This window comes from Lepidothrix coronata, unplaced genomic scaffold, assembly GCF_001604755.1.
Source record: "Lepidothrix coronata isolate B3197 unplaced genomic scaffold, Lepidothrix_coronata-1.0 Scaffold30, whole genome shotgun sequence".
NCBI lineage: Eukaryota > Metazoa > Chordata > Aves > Passeriformes > Pipridae > Lepidothrix > Lepidothrix coronata.
This window is the reverse complement of record NW_016690210.1, coordinates 4074849-4098773: the sequence shown is the minus strand read 5'-3', so window position 1 is coordinate 4098773 and position 23925 is coordinate 4074849.

Genomic DNA, 23925 nt, shown 5'->3' with positions numbered 1-23925 from the left:
CTCCATGTGCACAGTAATTAGCAAGACAAGTAGTGTATTTCTCTTAGTTCAATCTGTCTAATAGGTAAGGAGGGAGTAGCAGAAGTGAAACAGTGGGGAAAAGCCGGAAAAATATATATACTTACGGGAGCATTTTGGTTTTATGTGTGAGAAAGAACAACTCTATATGTCTGGAGAAGATAAAGGAAGACTGTGGAACCAGAGATCTGTTCATGTGCGTCCATATAGGACTCTCAAAAGATCTTTCTGAGTAACAACATAATAATAACAATATTAAAGGAATCCCCACCTAAAACACTTGCAGAAGTAGCTCCTCTGGCTGTTCCCTTTTCCCTTCTCCCCATCTTCTCTTGCTGAGAAAGAAATTAAAATGTATTTTTCATACAATATCTCTGGCACTCTTTTGTGTAATAATCCTCTTTCTGTGAAAAAGGCAGGTCAGCAATAGCTGCAGGCTCCTGCACAATCAGTGCTCATCTCATAAAAATCTCCAGCTTTCCCTGGGATTTTCCAGCCACAACCTATTAAGCATTTGGCTGTGACAAGAGGCCAGCCTGGGGGAGGGTCTCTTTCAGATGATGCCAGAGCAAATTTTTATTTATTTATGGAGTGGTTGCATGATTATTTTTTTTTTGTAATGGAGAAAATAGACTTTTAAAAGTTTGGTTTAAATTAATCTTAATAGGCAGTTAGGGTTTGATACACTCTTTAGATTTTAGTCTAAATTTATTATTCTAAAAAACAAGTTTAGTTTTAAATTGGAGAAGAAGGCATGGAGTGTGCTTTCCCTGTCTTATTCCCTTCTTTAACGCCTGACTAAAGGTGTGATTTGCCAAGATTCAGAGGAAGGTCAAATAGTGGTCTTTAATATACGAATACCAGAACAATGAGCTACAGCTAAGCTTTGCACTATGGCTGACTGCGAATTTGGTGATTTAATATTTCCTGTCAGCAAATTCCTATTCATTTAAATCCAAATTATGGGTTTCAATACAAATATTTGCTCAGAACAGTGATAGAGAATATTTGAAACTGTGAAAATGTATATTTTCTTGTAATTATGTAACCAGAACCATATTTTCTGAGGTCCAAACTGTCTTTGTATTGCAGTTCAGGCTGACTAGAATGCACATGCGTGTACAAAAATATGGTTGCAATCAAAATTAAACCCTCTGATTTGTGTGAATCAATTGCCCTGTCACCTCACATTTTTATTTTTCAATTTTTTAGGAAACGTAATTTTTTTTCCCTGTTCAGAGCAAACATTTTTTTTTAAACTTTATTTTTGGCTGAACCTGATGTATTTTATGCAACCACAGGTGTAACAAACAAGCTGTTGACAAGATATTTATTTTTCCCTCAAGTCCCATCTTGAAATCACCTCATTTTGGCGACCACCACCAAGTTGTAGACATGGACAGCTTTTGGCAACCTCTGCAGGGGTGCCTTTGATTTCCCACCACTACGTGTGCAGCCTCTCCCTCCGTGTGACTGTGTGTGGCACTGGCAGGGCTCTGCTGGAAGGTGGGTGGGCTGGGGGGTGTCCCAGGGCCCTGTCTGTGAGAGGACAGGAGACAGCCAGACTGCCAAAACCCATCCTCTCCTGGCAGCCAGGTCCTGGGGATCCTCCAGCCATCCTGGAAAGCTCAGAGATCATGCCCCAAGCTCCTCTCCTTCCCAGCTCCAAGGTGCAAGTTCCTGTAAACTGTTTATGTAAAACTTAGGTATTGGGAAGAAATTCTTTACTGTCAGGGTGGTGAGACACTGGAATAACTGCCCAGAGAAGTTATGGTTGCCCCATCCTTGGAAGTGTTCAAGACCAGGTTGGACTGGACTATGAGTAACCTGGTCTAGTGGAAGGTGTCCCTGCCCATATGGGAGGATTGGAAGTAGATGATCTTTAAGGTCCCTTGCAACCCAAGCCAGACTATGATTCTATTATTCTGTGATTCTATTTGGCCACAGTCTGAGCTGTAGTCCTTCCTCCTACCTAGTAAAATCCAAAAACACACGTGAATTCTGGAGATGGAAATAATACATTAACTTCAAAGAGAAGAAGCAACCATGTCTGACTGAAGAATGCACAATATGATGCACCCCACCGGGGTAGGTTCACCAGGGATCCTTCCTGGCACAAGATAACCTTGTCAGGACTGTTTCTTCAAGAGTTCACACCTAGCCTCAGGTGAGACCAGGCTCTGGTTTAAAGCACCATGTGCTGTACAAAGCCAAGGATGTCTCTTGAGCCTGCACAAACCTCACACCGATGAGGAAAAGTCAGAGCAGAGTTGTAACACATCAGGGACCCGGTGTGTGATATCCACCAGCTTTCCTAGCCCACTCAGTATTATATGGCAGTGACTGGAAGCAGCCAGGCATTTGCTTTTGCACGAGGCTGGAGATCCTGGCAAGTCCTCACCAGTGTTTGAGTGCAGCCACCCTCCTCCAAAAACTGATCTTCAAAACCAGCAAGAGGGTGTCAGTGAGGTACAAGACCTTGAACTGCATTAGTGGGAGTGTTGGGGCTGAAGGAAGTGACAGAGTTTGGCTTCTATAGATGAAATTTTTCTCAGGATCCTTTCATTCTTCTTGTTATTCTCTACCCACCCCACCACCTCACCCTTCCACACGGCCTTCCCACACCCCTCCCCCTTTTCTTTTTCTTTCTATAATCTTTTTAATTTAGAGCACAGAGAAAATATTTTTCCATACTATCAATAACAGAAGGGGTTTTCATCTTCTGCCTTTTATCCACTGTGTGGAGCAAGGCAAACTGTGAATAAGTCTATTCCAAAACAGATATTAAAAATGTGCTGTCAATTTAAGTCACATATGTGCCTAAAGATGTTTTACACTCTACTGTCACGAACAACACCTACAATCTGCTAGAAATTAACAGGACAGGAGGACGCAAAACTCATCTCTTTAGTTCAGTGAGCATTTGATGGACACTTTAGGTTGGATTTATCTCATATAACTTGCAGTGTCCACTGTTGAGCTACCTACTATGTGCTTTCTGTAGTCAAAAGAAAGCAAGAAATAGGTGCAGTTACGGAGGAGTTCATGTGCTTGCTCTGCTTGAGCATCTGTGTTAGGGTGAGATGAATACACCAGGTGTATTGACCAGCTTCCACTGACTGCACGTGGTGTCCAAGGAGAGTAAATGGAAGCCTGGGCTGAGGGTCTTGATTGGATTCACATTCTTTATATGCAGTTTCATCTGGGCAGTTTTCCACTCCTTTTCAGTGTGATCTTCCAATAAGTGCTTACGCAAGGAAAAAAATAGTATTGGAAAAAGAAGATGCTAATACATAAATCTCATTGGAGAAGCACAATGGCAGTACCTTTTAACGCACCAGAAACACCTAATGTTGAAATTGTGGTAATTTCTTTGTATTTATGTCATCAAACCTCCTAAACTTTTCCGTGTTTAGCTTATTATGTGTCATGACAATGTCTGTAAGTGTCTGGCATGTTAAGAATGTATCTATGGTGTCTCCTCCCTTTCTGCTCCTTTTTTTTCTTTTCCTTTTTTTCCCCCCTCAATAAATGTTAATAAGGAAAGCCAGCACAATAGAAAAAAATCAAGTTTTGACTATATTGGTGTGTACATCTGCATATTCAGACATGTAGTCTTAATTAGTAAAATCCTGACTTAGGACTCTAAGGAGGAATTGTGTTACGCAGTTGGGAAAGTCTAGTTCAAATACTGTAATCAGCAGCCAGTCTCTGGTGAAGTCAGCAAGTTACTCCCATTTGAATTTGCTGAATTTAGCTACAGTGCTTTACTTCATTTATAGCCCTGCCTCCATCCCCTGTCTTGTGTGAAACGAAATAAGTAATTTTCAGCTTAGCTTCTCGCCGATAGTGATCTGCGTCACAAAATCATCTCACACCAGACATCCTGCTTAACTGCAAGTTCTGAAAACCTGATAGCTGAGCCTCTGCTGCCGACATGCTCAAGGAAGGGTTTATATATGGCTTCTCAAAGGCATCCCTTCTGCAGAGAAGGGTGCTCACAGGTGAGTGCTAAAATAACCAACTGGGCAGTGTGGGGGGAATATTCTGGTTTTGTATCTGTTGCCCCTGCTGCTATTTTCCCTTTATTAGCCTAAGCAAGAAAAAAATCCACCCCAACACAGAACAAGGACAAAAGAAAAAAAAAACACTAAGAAAAAAAGAATCACATAAAATCAATAAAAAATATTTCACCCCAGTGAAGCCTATGGGTTAAAAATATTTCATTTATTTTTTACCAATGGTTATCACAGCAGGAATTGGTCACTGTAGGCTTATAATCACTTACTTTCAAAGCAGGAAATCTTTTACTTTCACCTCTTTTCTCCATCTTTAAATTACTACTTGGAGTGTTAGTCTTTATTGCTGCAGTCCTTATCAGCAGAGCAGGAGACAGTGATTGCCTTGTATCTGAAAACCACAGTGAAATTAAACCTTAATTAGTTGTTTAAATGGGGTATGATACAGACCTTGAAGGACTTAAAGATGCGTATCTCAAATTGGTTTCAGGTTTACTGAGAAGGTCTGAGCATATGCACCTTGGATGATTAAAAGGAAATATGCTGAACTCTCTTCCAGGAAAAAGTCTGATCATTTAGTATGATGTCATTACTGAAATTACAAGACAAAAACCAGAGAATATTTTCCATGCACGGTCTACCATTTCCTCCCTCTGGGATGACTGGTCATAGCTTATTTATGCCCCACAGTCTCTCCAAAGCAGAGCAAAAACAAACAGCCCAAATAAATAGATGAAAAATGGCAACATAAGCGTTTACTCATTTCTTGCAAACTCTCTTACGGGGAAAAAAGATGAAACCTTTTGAAAATGTTAATAAGAAGAGGCAGGAGGGAGAGATAGAAACAAACGGGTGCCCATGGCACCAAAGACAAATTTAGCAAGCTTGTGGTAGATAAACACCTGACCAAAAAGGCATGAAACATTCCAGCCTCACTTTCCAGGGAGTGTTTTGGAGCATGCACACTCCTGGGTGAACTTGGCCCCGAGTCACTGAAGGAGCTTCCAACCCAAACAACTGTCATGTTCCATATTTCCCATAAAAGCAGCTCTTAGCTAAACCCCCACGTTTTGTGTGGCCAGCAGGAACCTGCCAAGTGACTCACAGAGTGAATCCGCTCCCTCTGCGCTTTCCACTTTCCTGGAAAGAGGCACCACATCAGTAACACACACAGTATAAAACTGCTAGTGCAGCTCTGCCTCCACATGTTAAATAGCAGGGTAGGACCACTGCTGTCAGAAATACAAGGCATGAAAAGGCAACCCACAACCTCCTGCTCCACTGCGATGGATACGAGGCTGTGGCTGCCCTGGAGTTTAAAGGCTGGAGGGACTTTGGTAGAACGAGCTGGAGGAGAGCTGGTATGGACCCCAGACAACTGCTTACATCCAGGTTTTTGACTGAGAATGCTCTGCTGTGCTTATAGTATATAGGGCTGCAATCTGAGAGAGATAAGGAGAGAGAGAAGAAGGGAAAAGGAGTAAATCCATTAGTGTGAATTCTGCTCTTTGCAGAACTGATCACAAGGTGATTTTGAGCCAAGGCCTTCCCTGTGCCAGGTGGCTTCAACAGTAAAAGGACAGGCTCCCCAGGGAAGCAGTCACAGCACCAAGCCTGCCAGAATTCAAGAATTGTTTAGACAATGCTCTCAGGCACGTGGTAGAATTCTTGAGGTTATCCCGTACAGAGCTAGGAGTTTGACTTCTGCAAGGAACTCACAAGATAATCCTTGTGGGCCCCTTCCCACTCAGGTTATTCTATGATTCTATGACTATGAAGAAGACTTTAAGAGACCTTTCTGCTGTTATTTTTTATTAACTTCCATGCAATAGTGTTGGAACAGTAGATGGTTATAGCAAGATGGTTAAGTTTTGATATGCTTTGGAAATACATCAGAATAGAGGCACTGTGTGTCTTAAGAATCCCAATTCCTGTTCATAACATGCAGTCATGGGATCACAGGATGATTGAAGTCAGAAGAGACCTCTGGATTTGGACCAATCCCCCTGCTCCCTGCAACCAACTAGAGCTGGTTGCCCAAGACTGTATTCAGGGAGCTTTTGAATACATCTAAGGATCAAGAGTCCACCACCTCTCTGGGCAACCTGTGGCAGTGCTTAGTCACCTTCACAGATGAAAGTGTTCAGGTGGAGCCTCCTCTGGCTTTCCTCTTGTAATTTCAGTAATGACATCATACTAAATGATCAGACTTCTTCCTGGAAGAGAGTTCAGCATATTTCCTTTTAATCATCCAAGGTGCATATGCTCAGACCTTCACAGTTTCAGTTTGTGCCAAGTGCCTCCAGTTCTGTCACTGGGCACCACTGAGGAGAGGCTGGCTCCAATTTTTTGCATCCTCCCTTCATGTAATTGTTCTCATCGATGAGAAACGTCCTGAGCCTTCCCTTCTCCATGGTGAACAGTCCCAGCTTGCTCAGTATTTTCTCACAGGAGTGGTACTCCGGACCCTTAATTGTGGCCCTTTGCTGGATCTTTCCAGTGTGTCTGGGTCTCAGTTGTATTCGGGAGCCCAGAACTGGGCCCAGCACTTCACGTGTGGCCTCACCAGTGCTTGAGTAAAGGGGAAGAATCTCCTCCCTTGGCCTGCTGGCACCAATCTCCTAATGCAGCCCAGGGTACTGTGTGCCTTCTTTGACACAAGGGCACGTGACTGGCTCATGTTCAGCCCTGGCAGCACAACTCTCTGCCATATCAGCCACTGCTCCCAGTCTGGAGTCATTGGCATCCTCATTGAGAGAAAACTCTGTCCCATCATCCAGATCATGAATGAAGATGTTAAACAGGACTGAAGCCAGTATTGACCCATGGGTTACAATTCTAGTTACTGGTCTCCGATTAGACTTCGTTCCACTTTCCACTTCTTTTTGTCACATATATATTGTGTGATTTATAAAATATAACCACACAATCATGTTCATTCTTCTATACCAACTGTGATAAAAAAATGAAATATAATTTAAAAAAAAACCAACAGAACACTTTAGAATAAAAAAAAAAGAAAAATTATTCAAAAAGAAATTTCAAGGTCTCATCTGTGGAGGACAGGGAAGAACCAGATGAACTTTGTGCTCTTCCTGCAGTGAATTTAATGAAGAACTGCTCATTAACTGGTTGTTAGAACCTCTTACCTAACCATCACTTGGGCTGATAGAACTGTAATTTTAGAGAAGAAGAAATCCTAGATAAAAGCTTTTGTTTTACTTGCAGCAATATATTCTCTCATGATGCTATCTGAGAGAAAAAAAACAGTGAAAAAATTAGAAAAGGAAAAACAAGGTGAATTCTAAGTATAATGGTGTTAAAACACAAAGAACATTTTTGTACCTACAGGGATCCTGCATTTTGTATCCTTTTTTCCTGGGCTACACAAAAGGCAGACTCAAATGCTTCCAGAAAGTATTCTCTGTGTCTACAAAAAACTAATCATGACTATTTGCCCTTCAAATAAGAGCATTCAAATCGTTTGTGGGACAGCCAAATGTCCTGTTAATGGCTGGCAGCCTTAACACTAGTGACTACCTTGGTTACTGCACCAGCAGTTTCTTCCTCAGGGTAAATCAAAAGAAGGAAAAAAAAAACCCACTAGTCCACAACCTCTCCTCAAATCCCACTTTATTGCTATTTGCAAAATCCTGGAGGAACAAATGCTAGCCAGCATTCAAGTAAGGAAATTTTCATTAGTGAAGATGTTACGGAAAACCCTCCTGATCAAAATTTGTTTTTAGAAGGGTTTCTGTGATTTGGTAAAGCGTGTCCTACAAAAGGCTTTTTCCTGTGGTCACATAGTGTGTTCACATGGTGTTTTGTTGTAGGAGAGGCACTTTTGCTCTGCACTAGGATGTCATTTGATGAGAACAGGTCTTCTGCTCCTGCACTAGCTCTGTCCCACCCTCCTGCAGGAGGCTGCCTCTCTTCTCTTCCCAGACAGTCCCGCTGGCACAGCCGTATGTGTCTCCAGTGGGTGCTTCCAGCAGGTTCAGCGTCTCTCAGCCCACCAGGCCACAAGCAGGAGATGTGGGCTGCAGAATTTAAAATCAATGCTAGACCTTCAGAGACATGACCTGAATGCAAACAGGGTTTGCCTATTACAGTGATTTCATTATTATTTGATTCCTGAAGTGTCAATTCCTTTATAGAATTTGGGCTGTAATAGCTTGATACTGACAAGAAATGACGATCTCAGATCCCGTGTGACTGACATCACTTAATAGCAAGAGGTAACCAAGAGATGCATTAGGGATGCCACTACAGAAGTTCCTGAAGCAAACAATGCAGAAATAAACAGTGCTGAGCTCTTCCCTCTTTCCCCTCCCTCCCAGCACAAGCCTTCCCCTGGAGGAGGGCCCTGTGGCACAGTCCCCACCCCAAGGAGTGGCCTTTGGGCACATCCCTTGTCACACTTGCCCTGCTCCCTGGCTGCACCAACACTTTGCACAGCTGAGGCTCTGCAGTGATGCTCATGCCAAGACGCCACCACATCACACCTTTACACTGCCCAGCTGCACAAGCAGCGAACAACCCTGCTAATATCATGCTACATCAAGGCCAAGGAGGCCCCCAGAAGAGATCCCTTCTGCTCCCTTCTCCCTCCTACATATCCAGGCCACCAGGAGCCCTCTTTTGTGGCTACAGCTTGAGCTGAAACCTGCTGTGCTCTTGGTGAGCACAACACAAGCAACACCTCACTGAACAGCCCCTAATGGAGTCATAGACTGGGGAACAACAGACCTCTGTCCTTGGAGGGAGCGGAGTAGTGAGGCCCGCTGGGTATCCTGGGAATCATTCTGTGCTGGGAACCACTTGGAGAACTTTTCTGCTTAATTTTCATATCAATCAGCAGCATCCAGCATAGTCAGGCAGGTATTTCTGAGCTTGCAACAAGGCTGTCAGTAGGCAAGACACACAAAAACAGGGCTAGAAGAAAGAGGACATCATGTCATTGATGGTGCAGCCTCAGCAGAGCAAAAGGATTGGTGCTGGAATGGTAAAGATGATACATCTGGAAAAATTTTATGGGAAAATCTACTCCCTATAGTAAATTTGCCATATGCTTTGGCAGTATGAGAGCGAGAGAGGATATACAAATGTCACATTTGTTTAGGGCTGGCACCAAGCAACTCATCTATCTCTGTCATGCAGGTCCCAAACTTTGACAGAGCAGAGGAACATCTTTCTCCCCTGTCACATACATCTTGCATGAAGCGTTTGAGGCAAACAGTGATGTAGGAAATGTCTCAGGAGCCACCAGCCAGAGCACCAAGTTGTGTGTTGGATTTTGTTTCACTGGAAATGAACCATTGTGCTCTAGACTACAGGCATCTGTTGTACTTGGGTAGTAAATCACAACACAGTGCAAGCATGGAGCTCATTCCCCAGAAGAATGCTATTGAATTGATTAATCAGACCTACAAACCTCAAAAATTGCAGTTAATTATGCTCTGTTTTACCTAAACGTGATTCTCCTTTTGCACCAAGCTGTTCTGTGAGTATTTCCAAACCACTTTTTCATTCTAAACCTGGGAATAAAAAGAAGCACATATGCCTTTTAAAAAGAGACACAGTGATCCTAGGATTGTCCATATTTATTTTTTGCAGAAATACTTCTGGCACTGACCAAAGGTGATCTGGCTTTTATGTAGGGCAGCTCCTGCAACAGATGAGAATAAACTGTTTATATGCTTCATTTGTTCTTGTGTTACATTACTAACAAATGCCATACCCCTCTTAAAAACCTCATTTACAGAGCTCCAGTCCCAGGGTCATATTGTTTGCAACAACCCTTTTGAAGAGTTAATTTTTCTAAGGAATGGCAAAAGGCCAGACTGCAGCCCTTTACAGGGACAAATTCTGTCACATGTAGGCTGCTGCAGTCTGGGGGCCAAGCTGGGACAGCAAAGGCTGTGGGAAGAACTGCCTGTGCTGTACAAGCAGTGTTTGGTCTTTGGAAATAATACACAAATTTCTTAGCTTTCTGAAACAACTTATTTTTCTTTTCCTTTTTTTTTTCCTTTTTTGAAAGAAGAGGGGGATGCAGGAGAGGGTGGGTGTTAGACACAGCAGTAGTTTGGTCTTCCTTTCATCACTATAAGAAAGGGCCATCTGGCCTGGAAAGCACGGAGATGATCACAGCAAAGGAGAGATGATAAGCTGCTTGAGTGCCTGAATGCTCTCTGGTTGAAGAGGGCTCTGTCCTTATCCTTTCCCCCTTCCTCTGAGTAAGTTTTATTTCACACATCCTCTTCTTGCAATAGTTCAAGTAGAGTTCTTCTTGCAGATTTGGAGCCCTCTCACATACAGAGAGGTGTCTCAGTGGTATTTCATTTACTCATTTCCTTACCCTATCTGTGAAATATCACAACTCTTCTTTCCTGATGGCTTGAATGCATCACATTCAGTGAAGCTGCACCTCAGAGAGCTTTTGAAGAACAGTAATAATGAAATCTCTCCAGTACATTTTATCCAGCGTGTAAATCCCGAACCGGCTTTATCATCTCTTCTCTAACCCGGGCATGAAGCATCAACATACAAGACAGTCAAGTGCTCTGTTCCTCAAAGCCATCTCCAGTCAACAAACCCCTGCCACCTGTAAGGGATTAAATTCACACCTTTTGTGACAGTCAAAGAAAGCAAGAGCTAGAAATTGTCCGTAATGCACTCAGAGAGGCTTCTTTAGCCTCTGAGGGGGTTTATGTGTATGTGTGCGTGTTAAATTTGAGGTGGCCCTTGCACTCCATAATCTGTGCTCCTCAAGACTCTTTTATCTACATCTCCATGCAGCTGATGTACTACAAAGCAAAGGATTTCAGGCTACCATGGTAGTCAGGTTTTTGTGATTTCTACCCCTCCTGGATGACTATTTGTGCGGGCACTGCCATTGTTACATGATTTGAGAGGGAAAGATTCTCGCTCTGTTTCTGACATTTCCCTTCCACTGCATCCTCACAATTGCTCTGCTTATAACAGTTTCTGTAAGGAAAAAATAATCCTTTAGAAATACATCACTATTTTTTCTATCATCAAAGAAACCAATTTTACCCAGAGCCTTATTAATAGTGGAGGTGGAAGTGGAACTGTAACAGCAAAAACCCAGCAGGCATAATATGCTTGGATTTATTTTCTTTTTTATTTTTTTTTTTCTTATTAATGCTAATCCCACATTGCTTATTGCTTTTTTGGAAGAGTGATTAGAACAAAAAGAACTGATATTAGCATTAATTGAGAAAAGTTAATTTTACAATGCAGACAGGTAAATGATCTGCTCAGGACAATGCAAAACTGATGAAACCCAGATCCTTGCTACCATTTTCAGAGGAAGGTATTAAGGACCTGTTAATTCTGCATTATGTATTATTAATTATGCATCTATTTTTCTTCTGCAAACAAAACAGGATTACTTCAGAATAATTTTTTCTTTCATTCTTTCTTCTTTAATAGCAAGCAGTGATGGATGATATTGAATATCTACAAACTTTCCATGCTTTTCTACCCAGTTTCTGGATCTGCCTCTGGCAACATGTATGTAGATTCAACATTGATCCCAGTGTTGAGAGTCTGTTGAATTTACTGAGGTTAGGCCATGACCTTTCATATCCAGTTCTCTGCTGAGGAATGTGCTGAACAGATTGACCAAAGGAAGTGCTCATTTTTAATGTCATCTAGAAATTATAAAAGATAAAATAAAATTAACTCTGCAAGAATGATAGCTCTTGGAATTATCCGAGCAAACAAACACGACTCCTACTCCAATTTGCTGCAAAGCCTCTGTAAAATAATAGTCTAGATATTCAGTTATCTCTTAACTCTCTAGATCTCTCCACTTGGGTCTGCTCCTATAAAACAACAACATCAAAACCACACTGCAGGAGGAGCCATGTCCTGCAACTCTCCTACTTGGAGCACTTCACTTCTGCCTTTTGTACTCCCTGAAGTGAGACAGGGCACCTCCAGCTGCTCTCCTGTCATACGGATATTGGGAGCAGAAAGCTCAAGGTCCATGAGGACTTACATCAGGAAGGCCCCTAAAGGGACCTTCTCTGTGCTTCTCTGGCCTTTCTTCTGCAGAGTTTCTTTCACGTGAAACACTGCAGTCCCTCGCTGGCTGACAAGCCAAGAGGGCCAAAACCTAGACTTTAAAAAAAAAGAATAATGCATAAAATTAGCAGCTGTGATTTGTGCATAAAATATGACAAATTTAATATGTCTTAAAAAGAGAATTTTGTTTTACACTTATGGTCTTAATTCACTTTTTCTTCTGTAATTTTGAACATGAGATGTCAGAAGAGGTGGACAAAGAGACCTCATTATTTTAATTTTAAAGTGGTTTTTTTCATCCATATTGTGCTTTGATTTTGACAGTTGTGCTTTTTTATATCCTAATGCATCACAGAGTTTGGGCAATTTGGCACAGAATAAAAGGAACAAAATTAAATTATAGAATGCCGTAAATCTTCTCTTTGCTATTTGTTCGCTCAGCTAAACCTTGAGGTGTTAATTTTAATCCTAAATTTCTCTTGGAGATGGAGCACGGAAATCATCTATGCTTATTTTTGTTGGATTGCTTTTGCCTTCTCAGATAATTCTGAAAAATAGGGCCTTGACATTTTTCTTAGTTGTCCTTTTGAACCTGGAAATTATAATTCATAAACTACTTTGTGACAAAATCCTAACAACTTTACCATGTTTTTTCACAAAGTTTTAAAGAAGCCCTGATTGCTTATGCATCGTGCCTCTTTATTGTAGCATTGGCCCTCATTCCATCTTGTTCCTTTTCCTAAGGAAGCCTTGCTGAAAGAAAAGGTATTTTCGCCGGGGCAGTGAGGGATGTTTGCCCAGACAGATGGCCTTGGGGATCAAAAATAGCCTGTTTCCAGCTGACTTCTGGTGAGGTGGAGGCAGGGGCAGTCACATCTGTCTATGTACATCTGGCACTCCTCTCATTGCCCACAGAAACCATGCCAAGTGAATCCTTTTTCCCTGTGGAAAGGAAAAGTCATGCTCAAGAACTAACACAGCCTCGGCTATATGCACTTTTCAGGGGACTTTCTGAAGACTGTTAGTAAGTTTTGAACCCATCCCCTTTTTCATCATAGAGTTGTAGGTTGGTTTGGGTTGGAAGGCACCTTAAAGACAATATAGTTCCAACCCCCCTGTCATCCTACCTATTTGCTGGCTCTTCTTTTATGAGTGTCAGGACACGTGAATGAGTTATGTTGTCTTCTTCTTGGTGTTTGCCAGTCTGAAGGAGATATAGGAGCTCAACCAAAAAGCACTTAATGGTGTTTAAGGAGTTGATATTAAATAATTTGTTTAGGTGGAGACAGGTAAAAACCAGAATGCCCACCCCAACACCAGCTTGAGTGAGTCCTGGTACAACTGTCACCTGCAGTCTTCTCCGAATCAGACTTTTTCTCTCCTTCTCTAAAAAGCCACACAGACGTGAGAGATAAAGAGGAAGGGACAAGCTCTGAAGGACAGACCTCTTTTCCTGAGCCCTTTCATGGGTTCATGCTGCCCTGAGAAATTAAGGCAAGTTAAAACAAAGGAATCATCTCATAATTTAGGTCTGTGACAGAACATTAAAGTGTTTCTGAAAACTGAAGCCCTCGAGACTTGAAGAACTTGTGGTTTGGCCCGCACTGCCTTTGCATCACAATTATTTGCCTAAGGTAGCATTCATGCAGTTGCCGCCCGGCAACTGGGGAATTGTTTCTGCCTTCGTTTACAGCCGAGCAACCACTGCCCCCAAGTGCCCATTTGGAGGCTATTTTTTAAGCTGGGGGTTTACAAGGTTTTTTCAGAATCACAGAAGGAGTAAGGTTGGAAGGGACCACAATGGGTCATCTAGTCCCACCTCCCCTTGCAAGCAGAGTCATCTCAGAGCACACGGCACAGGATTGCACCAAGATGGTTTATGAATATCCCTGATGAGGGAGACTCCACACCCTCTCTGAGCAACCTGTTCCAGTGCTCGGTCACTGCAAAGTAAAGAAGTTCTTCCTCATGTTCAAGTGGAACTTTCCTTGCATCCGTTTCTGCCCATTGGCTCACGTGCTGTTGCTTGGCACCACCAAGAAGAGCATGGATCCATCCTGTGTGTGATGCTGGGGGTGGCAGTGAGGCCCTCACCAGCCTCTGCCTGTGTGTTCTCAGCCTGCCTAGCACTGGCAGCTGCTCACACACCTGAGTCACTGCCTTTAGAATCCCACAACCCATTTTCACCCCACTAAACACCCATTGCCTCTCAGAAACCATGTTTTTTTAATGTCTCCATTTGCTAGGGTATTGCCTTTAAACCCTGCACAGTGAAAATATATCCCTTGAAAGCCATTTCATTGTCAAGATCAGTGCCAGACTACCATAAGTTTTAGTCTTCCATACACTGAAAAAAAATAGCTTTCCTTATGTCTCCCTCCCAAGCATGGCTCTTTGTCATCCAGCATCATTATATCTTCTCTTTGCTTTTCAAATCAAATGCACTCTTGGCATTCTCCAGTGTTCATTTTCGCAGCAAAAAGGTATTTCCTCTGTAAAGCTCAGGTCCTTTCTTACTTGAGCAATTACCTCCTTCTTACTGCTTCATTCAAATGTATTGAAGGTAATTAAACACATTCATTTAGTGTGCACAGTGTATCCTAAATACAATATTGCTTTGTATTTAGGATAGCCAGATATGAATGGATTAATGCTATTTGAATCTCAGGTATCTGGTGTTACAGTTGAATAAAACAGGCCATGAACACACACTACAATAATATGTACTTGAAATGAAGGATGGAAAGAAGAGAGACAACAATAATGCTTTCCAGCCCCAGTAGATTTGTGATTTGTGCTAACTTGGCTGAAATAATCTTGCATATTTAGGATGATGTGTCCGTCAAAAATGTTGGCATGAAAACCAAGGATAAAATTAGATGCCAGTAAGTTAAAAGCCATTTTCTTTCTCTGTGACAGAGACAGCCTACTCTCATCCCTTTTTCACTACTAGAAATTCAGAGCAACTGATTTAAGAGTTCAGTTTGTAATGTGTACACACACATTAGAAAAAACATATGGAAGGGCTTTTTCTGTTCAGGCCAGTGAGTAACACAGCAGTGTCTGGATTCCTCTCCCACACACTGAGTGATCGAGCAGGAACTCTGCTGGTAGGTTGAGCAAGCGGGGAAAAAAGTCCTGTTTTGTTAATGTGATACTTTGCAATCAGGCCAGCAACTCTTCTGAAGCTGTTCTACCAATGAATCCCCAGTGGTATCATGACTTTACAAAATCTATCTCAAAGCAGAAAATAATTGTCAGCAGGTAAAAGAGAATTTTAAGAAAAAGAAAAACACTAGGAGAGAAAACATGAAATCAGGTACCTCCCTGTTCTGCCCAGAAGGCAGGTGAGAATCCTGTAGCCTGTGGTGCTCAGAGCAGGAAGATTTCAAAGGAAAATCTCCAGGGCAAAGCTCCATTGCTGGTAGCTGCTGAGCACATCCAGTCATGCTCAAAAACTGTCCATTCTATTTCCACCTCTGACTTCATCTTACCTTTTGATTACTCCTGGGTTTTACTCTTTAACCTTTATGTATATGAACTAAACATACCCACTTTGTTTTTATTGAAGCGGAATCACCGGTGGAGAGGGAACCTTGCAAGAAGACCAGACCCAATTATGCACTTAAATAACTAGAGAAATACACAGCCATAATGTCTTTATCTTACATCTTGGACTCTCTCTTTCATAAATCAGTGGCCATCTGATTTTGGAAGTGTCTATAATGTGCAGAGAAAAGACCTGTGTGAACTCAAGGCGCTCTTTCATCCTTTAAAGTAGTGTGCCACTGAAATTGGAAAGGAACTTTTCTTCAGGTTTTTTTAGTTTGCATTTTCACTTTCCACCAGCTCATTGTTTTGTGCTGTTTCCAGGTTAACTAGTGCCTGTAAATGACTGAGTTTTGCTCAGCCTGAGTATTTGAGGAAACATGCCCGTGACATGTCTGAGATAGGGCACAACCGTAATATACGGGGAGAAATGAACCTGTTGGGAAGTGCTTTGCTCATGGAGGGATCTTTCACAGGGCTTGGTGAAACAGTGAAAAGGGCCTCACTTGCTAGGGTGGCCAGGGCATGTTATGTTGCATAAGCAAGCCTGACTGCCTTTCCCTGGTTAAAGAGCTGCTCTATCCTAGCGCTGTCAGGAGGTGTTATTTCCAGAACTGTGAGCCTGTTAGTTACCCATTTGTGTTTCACACTTATCCTGCCTTTCTAAACAGACAAGCCTATTTCCAAGCAGGCTGAGTCTTATTAACTACGTAATCCAGAACAGAAATATGCATTCATAATTTACACATAGCTGAAAAAGCAATTGCAAACTCTTAAACATTCAGCATTATGGTTTGGCTTTGCTTATTTTACATGATGGTATGAGCTCTGGAACAAACTACCTGCAAGTTTGCAGTGTCCGAGTATTTGGTAGCATTAGAGATTCCCTCCCCCCCTTCCTAGATAACATCTAACTGACTTTCTAGTGTATTTACTGTCAAAACTAGGATTGAGCCATGTGATGCACATTACCTATTCCCTTTCCACACTCCACTGGCTTGTTTACAGGCCAGATTTAACATGGATACCACAGCAAGCTTTTCAGACAAACAATAGATTGCAAAAAGTGCATTAGTCAATATTTTATTCTAGCCTTGTACTAGCAGTACTGTAAACAGGATCATGTTCTTCACTGTATCTTGGCCTCTTAATTAGACTCTCCTTCAACTAATTATCAGCTCATTTACTTAGACCTGATAGCCAAGGTACTTTGGATTTTAAAAAGCCCTTATGTTCACTTTCTTATTCACGTCCTGTTTCTCATTCAAAAACACTGAGGGACTCTTCTTCCTCCCCATTGCCTTGGTTCCCTCTGTGCACCTGGCAGTTTACCTGCTCCCTTCCCTGCTGCCTTCCAGGTGTAGGGTCATGCAAAAATACCTATGAAACATTTATCAAAAACCTCAGATGCACCTGCCTGAGTTCAGTTCCTGTTCAAAATGAGCTGCAGATCACAGGGATGTTGTGCGTGTTTCATTAACTTTTCATCAAATCTAGACACCAGGTTTCTCCACTAGAACTTTCCTTAATGAACAACCTGATTATTCACTGCCAGACAGCTTTTTCCACTCTGAACTGCTCTGTGGAAACTATCCCGTGGGGCGAATTGCACAGCAGCTTGTGATTGGAATAGCAGCCTTCCTTCCCTTCCCTTCTGACAAAAGACAAAGCCATGCAAATGTGTGCAGCCTTGAAACTGGAATTCTTGTTCTGGGGTGTGACCTGCGGCAAATTGGATTAATTCAAAACTATGTGTAATAGAAAAGGAAGGATCTGCAGCTTATCCACACAGAAGATAGAAATAAAAGAAGACTGGGTTTGAAACCGAATTTTATAGGGCACGTGCAGCTTTTGGGCTTTCCTCATACTCAGGAATTAAAAGAAATTCAAAGTTGGCACTGTGCACCTTGGGAGCAGTCTCATGGGGACACTCGGTGGCTTTAGCCTGCAGGTGGCACACGGAGAGCACTGAGTGAAGAAAAAACAAATGGGCACAGAGACCCCGGGGCTGGCGATAATAAAGAGAATTTTCTTCTGATTAAATGCAGCCTTTGCATCTCAAAGTGCTGTAGCAGCTCTCAGGTGTCTTGAAAGACCTGCTCACAGACACATTTGCCATTAGTGATATGCTCAGGGAGAAAGGAAGGGAAGGCAAGGCAAGGAAAACAATTGGTGATACTTAAAACAGAACTATCCTTCTCCAGGTAAAACTGATCTCAAAAACTGTCATAGCTAAAGAAAAGAATGTGTGGAAAGAAAAGGTCTTCTCCACTGGAGAACAAATAGCTGCAAAAGGAGTTAACCCACCTCTAATTTGGCATACAATACCATTGAGACATTTGTTGTGTCCCAGCCTGCAACAACAAATCCAGGAGTTTGACTCTGTATTAGTTTACAGAGTAAACTAATGGGGTATCCAACAGGATACAAGAGCATAGCTAATGGTAAGTCTAGTTCTGGGGACTGAAAGTCATGTTGTACGGAACTTAATATCTTCTGAAGATGCAGGCCATGAACTCTGAAAAATAATAGTTCTGTACTGAAATATCTTCACTGCACCACAGCATCAGGTCCATGATGCAACATGAGCCAGTGACCAAAGAGAGAGGATGAGCTGTTCTGGGCACTGAGAACCACTGGGACTTTCATCTCCCACTTTGGGCCACCTCTTCTTCTGGCTTTCTGGTTTGCAAAGTCTGTGAATCCTGGCAGTGCCAGGCTGCTAGAGTATTGTCAGCTAGGCATTAACATACAGAGAAAGGCATTTTCACGTTATAGCAATATTGGCTGTTCCAGAGAATGAAAGTTCTGGCAGCAATTCCACTGAAAAACCCTTAATCAAAGTAAGTGACAAAAAAAACTTTGACAAGGCTGGTGTAAAGGTCATTTTGTTTGGCATGACCACAGCTGTGCTTTGTCATTATTATGGTCACCAGAAGAAAAGGCTTCATGGTACATTAACTTTTTTTATTAAGCCACATCACTGATGCAACTGTGTTTTTTGTGTCTAATGCACATCAACATTAACAAGGTATTGACTGGTGCCTGGAGTTCACTGTTAAGGTGGAGAAAAACGTAGCATCTTAGAATCATAGAATCAGCTGGGTTGGAAGGGACCTCTGAGATCATCAAGTCCAACCCTTGATCCATGACCACTGTGGTTACCAGACCATGGCACTGATGCCACATCCAGTCTCATCTTAAAAACCTCCAGGGATGAAGAATCCACCACTTCCCTGGTGGGCTGATTACCCTCTCTGCAAAGAATTTCTTCCTAATATTTAACCTAAACCTCCCCTGGCAGAGCTTAAGGCCATGCCCTCCTGTCTTACTGATAGTTGCCTGGGAGAAGAGACCAACCCCCACCTGGCTACAACCTCCTTTCAGGTAGTTGTATAGAATTGTTTATGTTAGAAAAGACCTGTTAACTCAGTCACTGCTAAGTTCACCACTAAACCACATCCCTAAGAGCTACATCTATGTGTTCTTTAAATACTTTCAGGGATGGTGTTTCAATCACTTCTTGGGCAGTCTGTTCCAATGCCTGAAAACCCTTTTGGTGAGGAAACCACAACAAATAAACTGGCAAACAGTTATTGGTGATGTCATTTTCAGGGGGAGTTGTAGGGAATACTGCCAGACCATTCCACTGACCAATCCACCACACTAAATACTGAGAATGGGGAAGGTTTCTATATCTGTTTCTGAAAACACACTTGCTAGTTACTGGCAGCCTCAGTGATGCACAAAATGACCATGACTGTGAACACCCCAAGGGCCACGAGAGGAACAGTGTCTGCAACCTGAGAGCACAGGCTGCCATGCAGCTGCCACAGCCAGAGGTGAGGTGGCTCATGACCTCCGAGGGAACAGGAGCAGATGCCCCTCACAGAGCTCTGGCAGTCACCACAGCCATTCTGGGATACATCTGCATATACTGGAACCAGTATAACCAGTATAACACTACATCAGTATAACCATACTGCTGATACTGTACTAGTTTAACCATACTAGCTGAACTAGTATAACCATACTGCTGTAGTGGGGATCCAGCACACCTGCCCTGTTTCTCCCACTTGTTCATGAAAAACACATCTTTGAGCAGAGAAAGGAGCAAGGGAAGTGGAGCTGGGTTAGGGAAGGGATGCAGGGGAGCAGAATTCCACTCCAAGCAATCCCATATTTATGTGAGGCTTTGGATGAACCTTGCTTTAACAGTGTCAGAGGTGTCCCCGCACATTTTTTTGAACAGGTCCGAGGTGTGTGTGATTCAGAAATGTGAATGGTTTCCTGATCCTCTCCTCTCTTTCACCTCTTCCCCAGTGTTTTGGGTCTTTGTAGGCCCATCTATTCAAAATATAGATTCCATTTCTTTCAAGTCAGTAAGGTTTTTCTCTTCTCTCCTTGTGTCTTCTACTTACAGCTTGCACAGCTGTTGTATTGATTTTCATGCTCCTGTATTTCTATACACTATCACTTCTTTACCTTTGCCCATACTGATGTGCCCTTTATATGGTACCCTTTCTGAGGGAGTAAATATTGAAGAATCACAAAAAACAAAACTTCAGGTGTGGGGAATGTAGGAGACTTTACCTTGGTGGAAGAGTTAGAGCTGGAAAACAGAGGCAGCATCAGCAGGAACTAAAGATTTCTCTCCAATTATAAAAGTGAATGGTTAGGAAAGTGATCCACCAGACCTCAAATAACAAACCAAGTGAGGCAAGCACTTCTCAGGCCTGTGGGTTTCATTCCCTTTTCTATTCATTTACTTGCATCTTGCTCAATATCCAGTGCCTCCAAGCATGCCTGGCCCTCTTTCCTAGTGCAGCATCTCCTTTGATAATGCGGTCTGTGCAAATTGCATCCTGAAAAACTTCAGTCTCATCGGGATGGCAGAGGCATAACACAAGTAGGTGCTTCCCCCTTGTAATCCTTTACCGTCAAAGAAGCCAATAAATACAAAATCTTCATTTGCTTTGAGACACCCTATGGCAAAGCAGATCAAGCTGCTCTTTTCCTTTGTTACAACTGTGTTTCCTCTCTGCAAGATTAAGAAGCATTACTGTGGATTTGGGGTATCTGCACTGTCAGGGATTGCTTGCAGCCATCGCCAGCTCAAGTGCAGCAGCACAGCAATAGCTGGGACACTGCTCATCAAACCCAGCAATCTATGCTTCTTCTTCCTCATTAAAATGACCAGGGCTGCATCCTGATTTGGCTGTGTCCGTGCCTGTTGCCTGATTCACGCATGATGTGGAAGAATGCACTTCTAGGAAACCAGTCCCTTTCTTCAGGGCAGATAAGGCGGTGTTGTGAGATAAAAGGGAAGTTTACTAAACAGCACTGATTTAATGATGTTAATAAACCACAGCTATTAGTCCAATTACATAAGAGCAGGTTACCCTGCCAGCCCTAATACCAGAGGATGATAAATGCAGATTAATTTCAGCTTCTTTACCCTATTCAGTAATCCAGATAGGGAATTAAATGCCCGAGTTTATCTTTTTGTAAATTACTCTGATATAGTTTAATTCTAACTTACAAAGAGATTTCTGACCAGCAAAGGAAATCCTTAGCTCTCCCCTTAAGTAGGGCTGAAATTGTTCTCAGCTTGCACTTACTTGCAGGCTGAAAAACGAGAACTTAAGGTGGTTTTCCCATTTTTTTTGTACTTAGAAATGCAGAAGGGAAGCAGTGTTTAGCCACTCTCAGAAATGTTACATTTTGGGTTGTTGTGTTTTTGAGCAGTTGTTTGGAAAGATACTCAGCTCACTGGGTACCACTGCAATGGTGCAGGGCAGAGTGAGGTTTTGTGCACCATGTGCAAGGCTCCAAAACCCAGGACAGCATCACCATAACATTCACTATATTGTTAGTCACAGAGGCACCAAACAGGATCTGAGCTGCTGAGCCATTCACTTCACAGGCTTATATAATGGCATGTTCCCCGTGGTGTCAGCACTTCAGCCCATGGCTGACCCCACAGCCCTGCTCCCAAAATGACATTTCGATGCCCCCCCAGCACTCTGCTGACATGGCCCTTGGTGGGGGCAGCCATGCAGGGGGTAGTCGTGCTGCCTCATGGCTTTGAAGATATGCTCTTAATTAAATGCTTACAGCTCACTGAGTTGAGGGCAAGCGAAGAGAAGGGATCCTATTTCCTGTTTGCATTTAGCTAAATTTCCTCTACTTACACTTCGTCACTTGATCCTGTCCCTTGATCCTTGTATAAGGGACTAAACAATGGTGGCCACCCCAAATTACAGGGCTGGAAGTCATGGAAACCCATGCTATGAAATGTGTAGTCCTGCTAGAAATACAGAACTCATTTTAAATGTATTTAAAATATTAGTTTACAGTTATTATAATTATCCTATTATAAAGCATATTTGCAAAAATAACAGTTCTGGAGATGGGTCTTTCAGGCCAAGTTTCATCTCAAAATGAACTCTCACAGCACTTGATATCACTGTGAGACTGTTAATTATATCTTGGCAGAAATGGAACCCCTATAATTAGACTGATGTGCTTGACAGATTGTTTTCCACAAAAAAAAATTACCACAAATGAACTTCTTGATGGACCTAGCAACCTTCCCATTTGAAAGCCCCCATGCAAATGTAAAAGCTCCAGTCCTCTCTAGTGGCCTTGATATGATTTGGCAGGACTTACTGAGTAGCTTGAAGCCAATTTATTAGTGGAATGGGCTAAGAGGTGATGAAGGAGTTTTAGGTCTTGAGCTGTGAGAAGGTAGTTGGCCACACAGCTTCTCCTATACATTTTTTTTCCAAAGAGAGCTCCAAAGCTTCTGACCCTTCATCTTCCCTGTGCCAAACTCCCAACTGTGGCAGTGTGCTCTGGTGTTACAGATCCCAGTCTTCCTCTCTAGCCCTGAGACCCCTGGCTATGATATCAAACGTGTAATTCCCAACATTTCCATCACCTCCAGGGGTGAGTGCTTGGCTGGAGTCAACCACAACCTGGAGACCCTGTTCCAAAACCTGCCACAACCTCCCTTCTGCTCTTCCATCATCAGTCCCCAGCAGGAAGGGCCCTTCCTGACCTATAACAGGAGGTATTTGGGAGTGGGGCAGAGAAGGGTGGGAAATGGACATTAGTTTTCAAAGCTTCATTTGACAAATGGAAAATAAAAGGCATTACTGGATGAATACTCCCAAAGGATTCACATACCCTAGAGTGCCTTTGCTTCCAGTGTGCAGGGACAGTCAAAGGTCCCTCAGATTCAGCCTTTCATTTCATATCCTTGCAGAGGTTACTTAACAGAGAATCACAGAGTTCATAACTTTTTTGAAGCATTTAATAATTTTTTAAAGCTTGTAAACATGGGGTGGTTGACCCAGTTTGCTCCCAGTAACTGACTGGAACTTGCTCTTCATGTGTCCAAATTAAAGCCATGTGCCTTGGCTTAAATTCTGCTTAGTGAGGTTTAGGCTAAGGGAAGTTATTTCACAGCAGGGCGAAGATAAGGACATGCACAGGGGTATTTAGAGGGACTGAGCTGAAAGAAGCTGACCCAGGGAGCTCAGTCATGTGCCTGCATTTAGTCAAGAATATTCTTCTTGTCTCACACTCCATGTCCAGCAGAGTCACCTCCAGCACAGAACCTTGGCGTGGAGACAACCTTGCCCCTTCCCCATGTGACACCTGTCTCTCTTCAGGATGAAGGGCTATTTGCTGAATTCCCAGACAGTTTCAGAGATTTCGTTTTCCTTTTGAAAGCTTTACTTTTGATTATTATATTAAAGTATTATTTGTGAGAGGAGATATTTCTATTGTAAAGATACAGCAGTTTTCCATTCTATTTCCATTTTTTGTCCATTCTATCCCTATAGAAAAGCATACTTTTAAAAAAAAAAGACCTTGAAATCAGAAGTTAAATTGTTGAGGTGCTGAAAATGTGCTAGGATAATGTTCCAAGGACAGTACTCCTGTTTAGTGCAAAATCTCTCGTGCCTTCAAAAGCTGTTACTAACTAGGGCTGCCTTGACAATATCGTAGATTGAAATGATCCTTGAGATTCAAAGCCCTTTTTTCTCATTTTGTTTGATTTGTCAAATAAATTTGATAAATAGATAAATGGCTTCTGGAAGTGAAACCTCACATGGGGCAGACTATGCTTTTTTGGCTGGGAGGAAAACGAAAGTTGGACTGCACATAGACTGGGAGAGAAAGTCTGGGCTATAGTACCCCCAGAGGAGCAGAGGAACAGCTTTTGTGAATGAGCCTGGTGATGTGGGGTTTTTAAGTGTATATTCCCATAAATGCT